The sequence below is a fragment of the Protomyctophum bolini genome (assembly GCF_963924005.1).
Source record: "Protomyctophum bolini genome assembly, chromosome: 18".
Taxonomy (NCBI): Eukaryota; Metazoa; Chordata; class Actinopteri; order Myctophiformes; family Myctophidae; genus Protomyctophum; species Protomyctophum bolini.
In genome coordinates this window covers 9,747,052-9,758,898 of record NC_137879.1, presented here as the reverse complement: position 1 = coordinate 9,758,898, position 11,847 = coordinate 9,747,052, and positions in this window count along the sequence as shown.

Genomic DNA, 11,847 nt, shown 5'->3' with positions numbered 1-11,847 from the left:
CCTTTGGAGACAGCAATCGTTTTTAATTTATTTGTTCTTTCCCACTTGCCGCATGATTAAAACGCATCAGATTTGCTGTCCATGAGGTCATAGAGACCCTATCTGCAAAGGCCTTAACGATTGAAACCCACCCGGCGTGCAAGCATAAGCTCACGCATGTGAAGATTTCTTTCCACTCCGGAAAGAGAAAAAGAAAAGTGTTTTCTTATCGTATCCTCATTGAAACACATTGACCAGACGTCTCGCTGTGAACAGTTGCGCACAAACCACCGCAGCGCACATTATAAATGAGCGAAGCTTTACGTTGGTTTCCCAGCGTAAAGCGTGCCAGTCACGCCATACCATTGTAAAACAATAGTTTGGCTGCTGATGCGTTTATAGCGCCGCGTCTTGGTGTCATCGCCCCGTAGTGGACGTAGAGTAGTGCAGTGTATTAGACACAACAAAGTCTGCAAATAAAGCATCTCACTATAGTCAGTTAAAGTATATCATTCATAAAATATGTACTAATTAGATGGCATTATAGTGGATCTGTGATAATCACGGTCAATCTGTATAACCTTACTGTGTACCATTGTCGTGGTGTTGTAGACTGGATCTATGGTACAGTACTGTTTAATCTCATAATGTGTTGTCATTTTTGAGAAAATACGTATATTTTTGAACTACAGTGACATTATTAGGTGGCCAAAGAGGTTTTCATTTACAGAAACGTCTAAAGTTTGAAGGACGAGGCACTTTAAAATATAGGTATTACGAAGTTGTAGCGGAAAAGAAGGGAAATGTGCATTTCGGTGTTCTATTTGTAACACAATAGTTCGTCTGTGTGTCAAAAAAAACCAAAACATGCTACCTTATAAGCAAGTGGGCATTGTGTGAGGCAAACCACTGTGTAATAAAATCACATCTTTTAGTGCATTACTGTATATTACCACTTAAGAGGTAGATTAAGGGCAGCTGATATACTTATTTATGTACTGTACAGTATAGGTTCTCGTGCAATAATATACAGCTAACATATAGTGCTGGGCTTATGTGCAATCCATGTCAAATGCAAAGCATTCGTAGACATTCATTTCGTGTCGGATCAAATAGCTATTTTTGATATTCAGAAATACTGTAGTTGCATTATATAAAGTAATGTCCTCGGTTGAAGGTCTGTGTACTTATGCCCGATTTGTGCTTGGTTAAGCGCTCTGTCACGCCGCCGGAAATAGCAGTTCTATATACCCGTTGTCTCGCCAGCTTGTGAGCTTCAGTGGTGGAAAAAGGGTATTCACGTTTCTTTACTTAAGTAAGCATGAGTATCAATATTGAAATGTATAGAAATACACTCTGCTGCTGCAAGTCAAAGTGTGGTAATTAAAAATGTACTTGAGTAAAAGTACAAAAGTATTCGTATCAAAATATACTTAAAAATAATTAAAGTACTCATTATGCAGAATGTCCCATTTCACAAGTTTATCAATTGTATAAATTTGTACACAATGTATATGTTTCGTGAAAAGAAATAAATGTGCAAAGTAACTACTAGTAACTAAAGTTAAAAAAATAATTGTAGTGGAGTAAAAAACAATATTGGCCTCTGAGATGTAGTATACTGAAAACTGGAAATACTTGTAAATGTACATACGTAGTGACTTTACACCACTGGTAACCGACTGAGCGTTTAGGTCTGCTATTGTCAGTGCAAAGACGCCGGCATATATATATATATATATATATATAAGTATGAATCAGGCATTACAGTTCCCTGCATGTTCTTCGGTCAAATATAAGGTAAACGATGTCAGACGTTCCAAATGTGTGTAATATGTAAACTCATTTACAGATGTTTTGCTTTACATTACACATGATGTAAGTGTCGTAGGTGCATGGTGTGTGAAACTGTGGTGCTTTTGTGTTAACGGTCATGTGGGTCTGCAGGTTGAAACTCTGCATAGAGTAGCAATGTGAGGCTATATGTTTTGTTCACATCATTATAAACACACAGACACGTTCACTCACTTCAATCCTATTTATTGAACTAATTATTTTTAAATACACGAAAATAATTAATATACAGAGTATGCACATTCGGTGCTCTTGAAATCTAAAAGAATACCAATACAAGTCTATTTATTATAGTATTTATTGACTTGCTGAGAAGTAAACGGAGCAAGTTAAAGAGTTAAAGGGGAGGTGTATTGAATTACTAAGCTGCCTTAACATGTTTTATGCAATTAAAAACTTTTATTATTGCTTCCAGATATAGTAGTCTTAGTCTAAAACAGTTTCCATGCGGGTTGGCCTGAATTTGTGAGCGCAAGTCAGGTTGTTGGTCGTCCGTTTGCTGTCTTTGTGTGTCAATGGAAATGGGAGATGTTGTTTTGTATTAGCTTTTCCCTTACTCTCTATGTTCTAGCCAGTTGAGTTCGTTTAACGTATCTCTTCGACGGTCAAAAGAAAAATAATAATGAATGTTTCCGTCTTCAGTGTAACGTAGGGGAGATTTTCAGTGATGATAATCAGTGAACGTTCAGTGAAATCAGCCTGCCAAGCTTAATTTAAAACAAAATGTTTATTTATTACTTATTAGGCTATCGTTGTATTTTTGTCCCTGTGACTATTTGGCTATTAGAACGATGTATCTTGTAATGCCATGGAGAACAATGACAAGAAAATACAATAGTCCAGAAATAAACTGGATGAAAGAAAACAAACAGTGTTTTTGTTATTTGTGCTATCCGGAAACACAGTGAAATCCTCAGTGTTAATCATCCATTTGTAACTATCAGTGTGCAAATCTGTCCACTCTCAAAGTTAACATTTCGCACCATACCATATCCGTCTTTAGACGGGCTCAAAAGGTTATCATTTGCCTGCCACGCCCATAAATCGACGGGTTACGACCTCCGTTTACGACAGGCCTCTTACGGCGGCCTGAAAAGGCCATAGATGGCCGGTCAGGGGTCCCGTGATTTGTAGTTTTTGCGTGGCAAGGGCTACTGAGGTGCCCGAAAACATGCCGGCATGCGGTCAATGTGTTCACATGACCCTTGGTGTGACTATTCTCATGGCGTGCAGACCTCTGAACAGTGTTTGTGCCAAGTTCGGTTCGGAAACCAGAGCTGTGGCTCTCTCTCTCTCTTTTTCTGACAGAAAGTAGCCCGAGTCTAAATGCTGCTCTGATTGTTTTCCCCAAAGCCATCCCATCGCTGGGGAAGTCTATCAGAAACTCTAAAGTATGGACACACTAGGCGACAGTGCGTTGTGTAGACAGCAGGCTTTCAGAGAGCTGGGGAAAAGAAATTATCCCTTTTGAGAAAAGGTTCTAAACTCGGAGTCTACCACAGCCACTTCACACCAGTACACTAATTGTCCATAATTTTGCAGTACGAGAAAGGCAGGGTGGTTACATGGCAGTGACTGGCATGTGCTACAGCACTGAGGGAGGAGCGGTGAGCAACAAGCCGTGAGACTTTGAGATCAATTACAGAAGGAAGGAGGCCCACCTGGAGATGGATCCTATGAGAACATTAGCACCGATAAGTGTCTGCCACGCAGTAGACATGAGAGAGGCTCACCTGCTGCCTTCTATCGACTAGCGAGGGGAGGGGTGTTGGGGGAGGACCAGGAGTCAAAGCGATCAACAGACCAGTGACCACTAAGACACTGTTTCTCAATGTCGTGTCCAGGGTCCACCAGACCACCAGAAACACAAACGACAAGTAGCTCATCAGTAGCTACTGATTTTCAAAAAGTAAAAAGAAATATATAGCCTATAGTGAAAATAGCAGATCTTCGGCTAGGTTCGCTACATGACACCAACGTATGACAGTATAACATAGGGCAAAACACTGGGAAAGCATCAGTGTCATTTTACTATCATTTTGGCTATTCATATATTTAGCTAAATCTTGAAAGTTTGAGAAATACTGATTTAGAAGGCATTTGTAGAATCGGTGAAGAGAAGAAAGTCCGCACACAGGTTTGCTCCAATGGTGTTTTCTTGTATTTAAAACACCATAAGTTATAATACACGACGTTTCGGCCGCGGGAGGCCTTCATCAGGTGATAGTTGTTAGTATGTTATGTGACAACCTCCCTTTTATCTAGGTCGTCACGTCACATGACTGATGTTGACTGCATAATCGGTCTCAGGTCTTCATGGGTTAGGAACGCATAATTCATGTCACAATAGTTAGTAGGATGGATAATGTACAATGGCCGCCAGCTAGATGCTGCCAAATGTGGGCTGTTGTCTGATCAGTGTTTAGTACTCTCTACCCACCACCGTGACAGGTCCCAAACTGATGTCTGATCAGTGTTTAGTCTCTACCCACCACTGTGGCAGGTCCCAAACTGAATTCAGCAGCCACTTTCTATTTAAAATGATGACGCATGCAGGGGGTGGCGCACCTGGTAAGAGCACATAAATAAGGTCATTATTCCCACACCTGACCCGGGGTTTTAATTCAATCTGAGGGCAAAGCTATTTGGTTTCGCTGCATGTCATGATGTCACCCCCCACTCTCCCTCCCTCCTACCTTCCCTGATCACTGTCTCTGTCACAAAAAAAACGTGAAATGCCACAAAAAAATGATATTAATTAAAGAAAAAAGATGACACACGGTACATGAGCTTTGATAATAGTATTAGTCGAGCAATAGACATGCTTCATGGATTAAAAAAACAAAAAACTAGTCCTCCACACTGTAACACTGCAAAAATAGTTAGAAATCACTAATTACCTTGTGTTTGCAATCAGCCTCCATAATTGAACATTTGCTCACGGATCAAAAACATTGCAGCTACGAGTTATCCATCAAAAGCCAATTAGCCAAATGGAGCTTGCCATCCGATTATGCTCTCGACTTTAATAGAGTATTTAAGTCATGTTTCAGAGCCTGCCAGTGACGACGAGGCAGTCCAGCTTTTCTGGGGAAAATGGAACCGAAGTTTGACATGTTCCCTTCAAAATGAAACAATGCTCAATACTAGTCTTGCAAAAATAAAAGTACCAACGCTTACCAGTGACTGACATTCTTAAAAAAATCGTTCAATTACGGCAGACCGTTACAGTACATAGCTGTCTGTTTTCCCTCACAAAGGGATTCTGATAATGACCCCTTTTCCATTTTGTGGAAAGCTCTCCCAGTAAAAGGTACACTTCACACACCACACTGGCGCCTAATTGGGCAAGACTTGAAGCCCCATTAACTAATAGCTCAATATAAAGTAGAGCATATGCCAAGAGACAGACATGGTATTTCAACTCATCCACTTCCATTTATTAAAAAAAATAAAAGTCCTCATGACAGTATCTCTCACTGCTAAAATCTCTATAGTAAGTATAAATTCCACAAAGTAACTGAATAGATTCAGGGGGCTACATTGAAAATGAGGGACTGCCCCTCAATTGTGCTCTGAGTTAAAATAAAGGTTATGATGAGGGTGCCAATTGTTTCCACGATGACAACTCAAATTCGAGCAAACTCGACTGCAGGGCACCAGTTTGGGCCATCTTTCGGCTATTTTTCTCCTAATAAGAAAATCAACACACATTTATGTCATATTAAATATTTTTTTATACTGTAAAGCCCTGCAGTCAATATTAATAATCATAAACACCGCATGCAGCTAATCTCTGCACATGAATAAACATATGTTTGTGCACCCTCTAATGAAAACAATATCAAAACAAAGACTGCTGTGGCGTGCAGCTCTATTTCCCAGAGCTCCTTGCAGCCAATGTGGCTAACTTCAAGCGCTTCACGCCCACGACTGTCACTACACTCTCTTCAGCTGGTTTTGATGTGAGGTAATGAGGCTGAGTTGGACGACAGCTATTCATATCCAGGTATTAGTCTTAAAATCTAATTTCTTTTCCCATTACCCTCCACGTGGCCTCCACGTTTCTCACCATTCTCCTAAACAATAATCCATCCTCCAGACTGCGTTATCAGATACGACGCCAGCCTCGCTAACCATAAACCTAGCATCTAAACAGTGTTGGCAACATGTGATTCATTTTGCGATCCGAAGATCAATAACCAATTTGAAGGTGACAGGGTGGGAGTGGGTCCGGATTGCCGGTCCCGTGCTTCAACGTGTGGCGTTAACCCATTCTGACCGGGAACCCGTTTTGGTGTTCAGCATCATGTTATGCTTTAGCTATTGAAAAATAGCAGATCTACAAGCTCGTAGCGCGCCACTTTTGAAAAATCGAAGAACGACTGACATTTTTAGAATCTGATCTCAGGTCAGAATGGGTTCATCAGACCCAGTGTGTGTCCAGTGGAAACCTCGTATGAATCTGATCTCAGGTCAGAATGGGTTAAATCTTGGCTGGTGAACGTACAGTCCGGCTCATAGGAATGATTTATTCCCGGCCGCTGAGACGTGAGCTGCTAAGAGTTGAGACTGGAGACACTCATTGAATGGCCAGGGCTAATTTGAGTGGTTCCCCCATGTTAGAGCTTCTATAAGGGAATAGCAGGGATGGGGAAAGAGTTCTACTGAATCAATGTGTCAATGAGTGCTGGGGGGCTCTAATGAGAAAGGCTTATGGGTCGATAATCCTCAGTTTCATCATCATCATCATCGTCATCATCATCAATACCATCATCATCACCACACTGAGCATCTCAAGGGAGTACCACACTCTCCCATGCTCTCCCTCGTCCTTTTCAAAAAAGAAAGCCACTAAAGCTATTCAGTTCAATGGAAGTTGCTCAGTGGCGTTTACTTTGAAGCACCCGGAAGTATCACTGTTGGCTGTGGTTGGCTCGCGCGTGGAACTCAACTTTGAGGTCAAGGTTTGCATCACGACGCCACTGAACGTGACGTCCGTCCACCTCCATGAACGTCCTGCAGTTCCAGCTTTGGCCAGTAGGGCAGCGCGGCTTCAATGTTGGCCAGCCGCTCTGGGGGCCTAGTTCCAGGGGGTCCCCAGGAAAATGGGTTAGTTTTACCGCTTTAATCCTATCATGAATTGGATTTTTTTTAAAGCCGATCTACAAGTGCATGATGCGCCACAAGGCAACATATCTTGAGCTTGAAGATCTGCCATTTAAAAAAATAAATAATCTTTGTGACACATTTGGAATATTTTCGAAAAAATGTTAACACCACAAATGTGGACACCCTCAGCCAAATACATCAGGGTTCCTGATGATGTCTACGGCTTTCATTCTCAGCAGAAAAAGCTCCTTTTCTTCGTAACAGACGGGCCTTGTGAACACTCACTCTCTTAATGCCTGCCCACTCACGACACGGGTGCACACGTGCACACATCCACTTCAATGGCTTAAAATATATGAACACAGGGAAGCCAAGACACAGAGGAAAGAGAGACGCCCTGAAAGAGACAGCTTGTGACGAGATGCGAGTTGAGACCCTAGAAGGTAAATGGTCGTGCCAGGCCATTGTCTTAAGACCAGGATCGTCCATCCACCAAAGACTAATGGGGGGTGGGGTGGGTTGGTGGGGGCAATCATTTAAATGTTCTCCTCGGATCGGAGTAAAGTCTCAGCTGCCTGCTCAGCACACAGTACAAGAGAAGCTCAGAGAGAGGTTGTGTAAGTGTCATATATGAATGGATCTAAGGTGACAGTAGAGAGAGAGAGAGAGAGAGAGAGAGAGAGAGATCTCATCACAGAAAGGCATAGAGAGACTCTGTGAACTGGCCATGAGTTCCGAAGGACATCTCCTAATGTGTGACGAGTGACAACAGGCACCGCACCCACTAATAGCCCGATTGTCATTGGGGGTAAATAAGAATGCACGAGTTCCCAACGCATGTAGACTCTGTCACTCTGGTCATGTGAGACGGGAGGCGCGCGGTACCGGCCGGGCCACGAAACCAAAGGCAAGGCAATTCCCTCGCTCCCCGAGTTGCCACACACACGGATCTGTCCCATGTATGTATATGCAGCCAGGCAGCGCCATGGGCCAGATGTGAGATGGAGGAGGGCTGTTGGCACGACGGAGCGACGGTGGGGCCGCGGAAAGAGAGGAGTAAAAAGGCTGTGCTTCATTACGCACTTAACTCCCAGGTGGTCATTTGGCCCGGCAGCAGCAGCGCTGTCCCCGCGGAGCGGAGGATTGCTGGGTGGAGAAGGGAACTGACGTGGAGGCCCACATAGCATCCACCACCACCAAGCCCCCACAGCTGCCAGTGTCTCCCATCAATCTCCAGTTCCCTACACAGTAACTATTATGCACCTCACACGCCATGGAGCGGTGCTCGCTTCCTTGACTCGGCCAATTACAATGATCCATTAAGAAGGAAGCCCGCGCCCACCGACAGATGGGACGCCGCCGATGTGTTCAATCGTTTGGCCGTGTGCATCGACGAGGTTGGCGTGGTTGTTGTTGTCTTGTCTGTGATCCGAACAGGAGGGGGAAATTAAATGGAGGCTGTTGAGGCATACGCGTGAGTTACACTTAGTTGTGCATCAGTGTCAGTCAGGCGTTAGCGAAGATGGTAGCCAGTTCCTAGAATATGAACACCGAAGCAGAGACCGGACTCCAGGCCAACTAAAACACATCATGAATCGAGTGAGACTAGAGAGACGACACATTAGACGCACAGCTATGGTAACAGCTTACAGTGAAGTGAAGACAGCACGTGACTGCAGGGTTGATGAGAAAGAGTGGATGCAGGTGTGGCGAGGGGTGGGGCAGCAAGTGATGGAGAACGGAGCGACACGTGGTGTAAACAGAAGCAGATGGAGGACAAGGGCTGTGGCCAAAATCACTCACTCATCAACTACTCGCTAGGTTGTAGTAGTACCGCCGTACTTTTCACAGTGCATTGTAGTACAGCAAGATGAGTCCACTAGGTCATGTATACAGTATAGACAACAATACAAAATGGCATAGTTACTATAGAAACACATGGCATAGAAACACATGTGGAAAGCAAGCTAAAAGCACAACGAAATATCATGGCAGGAGTTGAGGAACAGTTTGTCAGCAGATTGTGACACAGCTCATGGGAGCTCAAAATGCTACATGGTCTCCGTCTCCCTGTCGAGTAATTGTAAAACACGACGAAGACAACGGCAATTTGTTGTGCCACTCGGAGCTGTCTCGTGGGCTATACTTCTCCTGACAAGTTGGCTTTTGAAGGGCCATAAAGTGGCAACCGGCCATCCCTCAGGCCTGTCCTGTACCATATATGAACCTGTGGGTGAAGTGACAGGCTTATTTACCCCAGGACACATATCCCCCAGACACCGCCATCGCTCCTGACACCACGGCGCGCTGGCACCCAAACATATTTCACTGACAAACTGCAAAAGAGATAGAGAGAAGTTGAGAAAAGATAGAATACCAAGATCAATTCACCAGTCAGTCAGTTAAATTAACACCCCGAGATTGAACTGTGTACAAATAAGACGATTGGGCCTTATTTTACCTCCTGCTGTTCAATTATCCCACAACCTCGTAAAAAAGAAAAGAAAACCCTGATGCTCCGTCCCTGAGGAGGGATATCACTGAGCCTCCTCGCAGCAGTTAAACCTGATTTAGGATGTCGTCGTCCACCGTGGTGGAGATTCACTCACAAGAGCCACTCTGTCACCAGCCAGCACACTCCCCAGCTGCCTATTAAAGACGGACCCATTACTTTAACAGCTCCTTCCTGCCACCACCACCGTGTGCCACCTTCAACTGCCGTCACAGCCCCCTGGAACTGCTGGAAGTAAATAAACACAATCCAGCTCCGCAATTCACAGAAAGCAGCCTAGGGCTGCAAAAAATATATATAAATAAAAATAAAATAAAATAAAACACAGCTAATGTTGCTTTCTTGCAGCATGGGCCATTGATTTTCTGACACACCGACATCGTGGATCTCATGATATCTCTGTGTTATTATAATTGCGCTTATTAGGGAATAGGGAGGGAGGTGCCTAGTGGACTGTGCAGGGTAATGTGTGCAGATTAGTCTAATCACACAAGCATGTCATTCCCACAGTGGATTTAGTTTTATTTCTTATTTTTAAAGCTGTAGTCCAGAACTTAGTGAATACGGTATGGTAGAGTATGGTTTGGTAATACAATATGTACATTGTCTAGGTTATAACTAGGGATGGAGATCATACATTTTTTATTGATAACTAGCACCTTATCGATAAGGCTTATCGAGCCGGGTTCCTATCGAGCATTTCCTATTATTTTGTGGAAAGACAGGAGACAATAAATTCTGAACAGAACCAGTATATTTTACTAGGGCATTCAAATACAGTACTTTTCTAACAGGTGAATATACCAATATAACAATATTAAAGAAACTGTTAACTGGTTAATAATGTGTACTGTCACTTTCAACGTGTAATTTTGTTTACCCGGACAGCACTGGTTGGCAGGTATCAATACACTTTTAGACCGACGTGTTTGTGCCAGCATGGATGATTAGATTTATTTCTTGATCGCCTCTTAAACATGACGTAATGGGCTGCTATGCTCGATAACAGGCTTGATAAGCCCAAAGCTTATTGATAACGGGTACTCAATAAGCTTGTTATCAGATTTTTTCAGGTATCAGATATCGAGCTTCGTCCCTAGTTATAACTAGGAATATAACTAGTACAGCCTTATAGCTGAATTGGTAGAGAGGCCGCTTGGGAGTGGGAACTAGAAGGTCCGTGCTTCGCACAGTTTAGTTGTCAAAGTATCCCTGAGCGATTAACTTTGCTCATAATAACTAGAAGCTCCGATCTCACTCTAGCACCACGAGAGAAAAAAAGGTGTAACGCAGAAACCTGTGGCCTGTAGAATGATGTGCCATAGGTGCGTGCCTGAATAATGCATTTTATATTAACTGTACAATATATGAAGGCTGGCCCGGGCCAGCCTAGCGGTCCGACCCAGGCTGGTAATCCAGCCTGACAGCGTGTCACGGGTTCGAGTCCCGATCCCGACGGCCTTTGCTGCATGCCCGCCATCTCTCTCCCCGTTTCCTGTCAAGCTACTGTATATCTATCAATAAATAAGCCTATAGCTCTCGAACCATGGCAGAGTACTTATAGTCTCTGGAAGTGTGGAGGCAAGTGGAGTGCCGGTAAACTCGGTCCTAGCAACCAAACACCACGTCGACCCTAATCTGATTGTGGGATTACAGGACGGAAAAAGCAGAGGACAAATTTCACATTATGTGCAAATGTACAGTGACAATAAATATGTATGGAGCAGTGCAGCCTCATGGAGGTTCAATCAGAAAGGTTTTATTGGTTATTATTAGTGGAACTTAAGCGGCACTGTGTTATAAGGACGACTATAGCCATGGTCTGTTGGAACAGCTGCGGCGCCCACGGCCAGGCAAATGAAACGATACCGGAGCATCGGGAGCACTACCACCGTAGTCCTTATCTAGCAGCAATTAGACTGCTGAATAAGAGCTCAGACTGTGGCCACTGCACACTGAACTGAACTGTGCTTTAATGCAGACCGGTGTGATCTGTTTTAAATGGACTCTCCTTAAAGCACAAACCACACCAATGATTCACCATGCAACTCCTTGGTGCTTTAACTGCACAGATCGCACGCACGCACGCCTGCATTCAAGACACTTTGCCTTGTGTCACTCTGACACATGACTGACCCAACCCGCTCACCCCCACCCCACCCCCACCCATAGAGTATTAAAAGGATAGAGACTAAACTAGCGCGAAGCTCCGCCCCCTCCACTATTCATGTCAGTGGAAGTTGCTCAGTGGCGTTTTGAAGCACCCGGAAGGCTGCCGGAAGTACCGTCTTTTCGCTGATTCAGCATTTCACTTCCGCATTTGGACACCAAATTTTGGTGTCCAAATGCGGAAGTGCACCCAGAGTGCACCTGGGCTTTACATTGGGCAC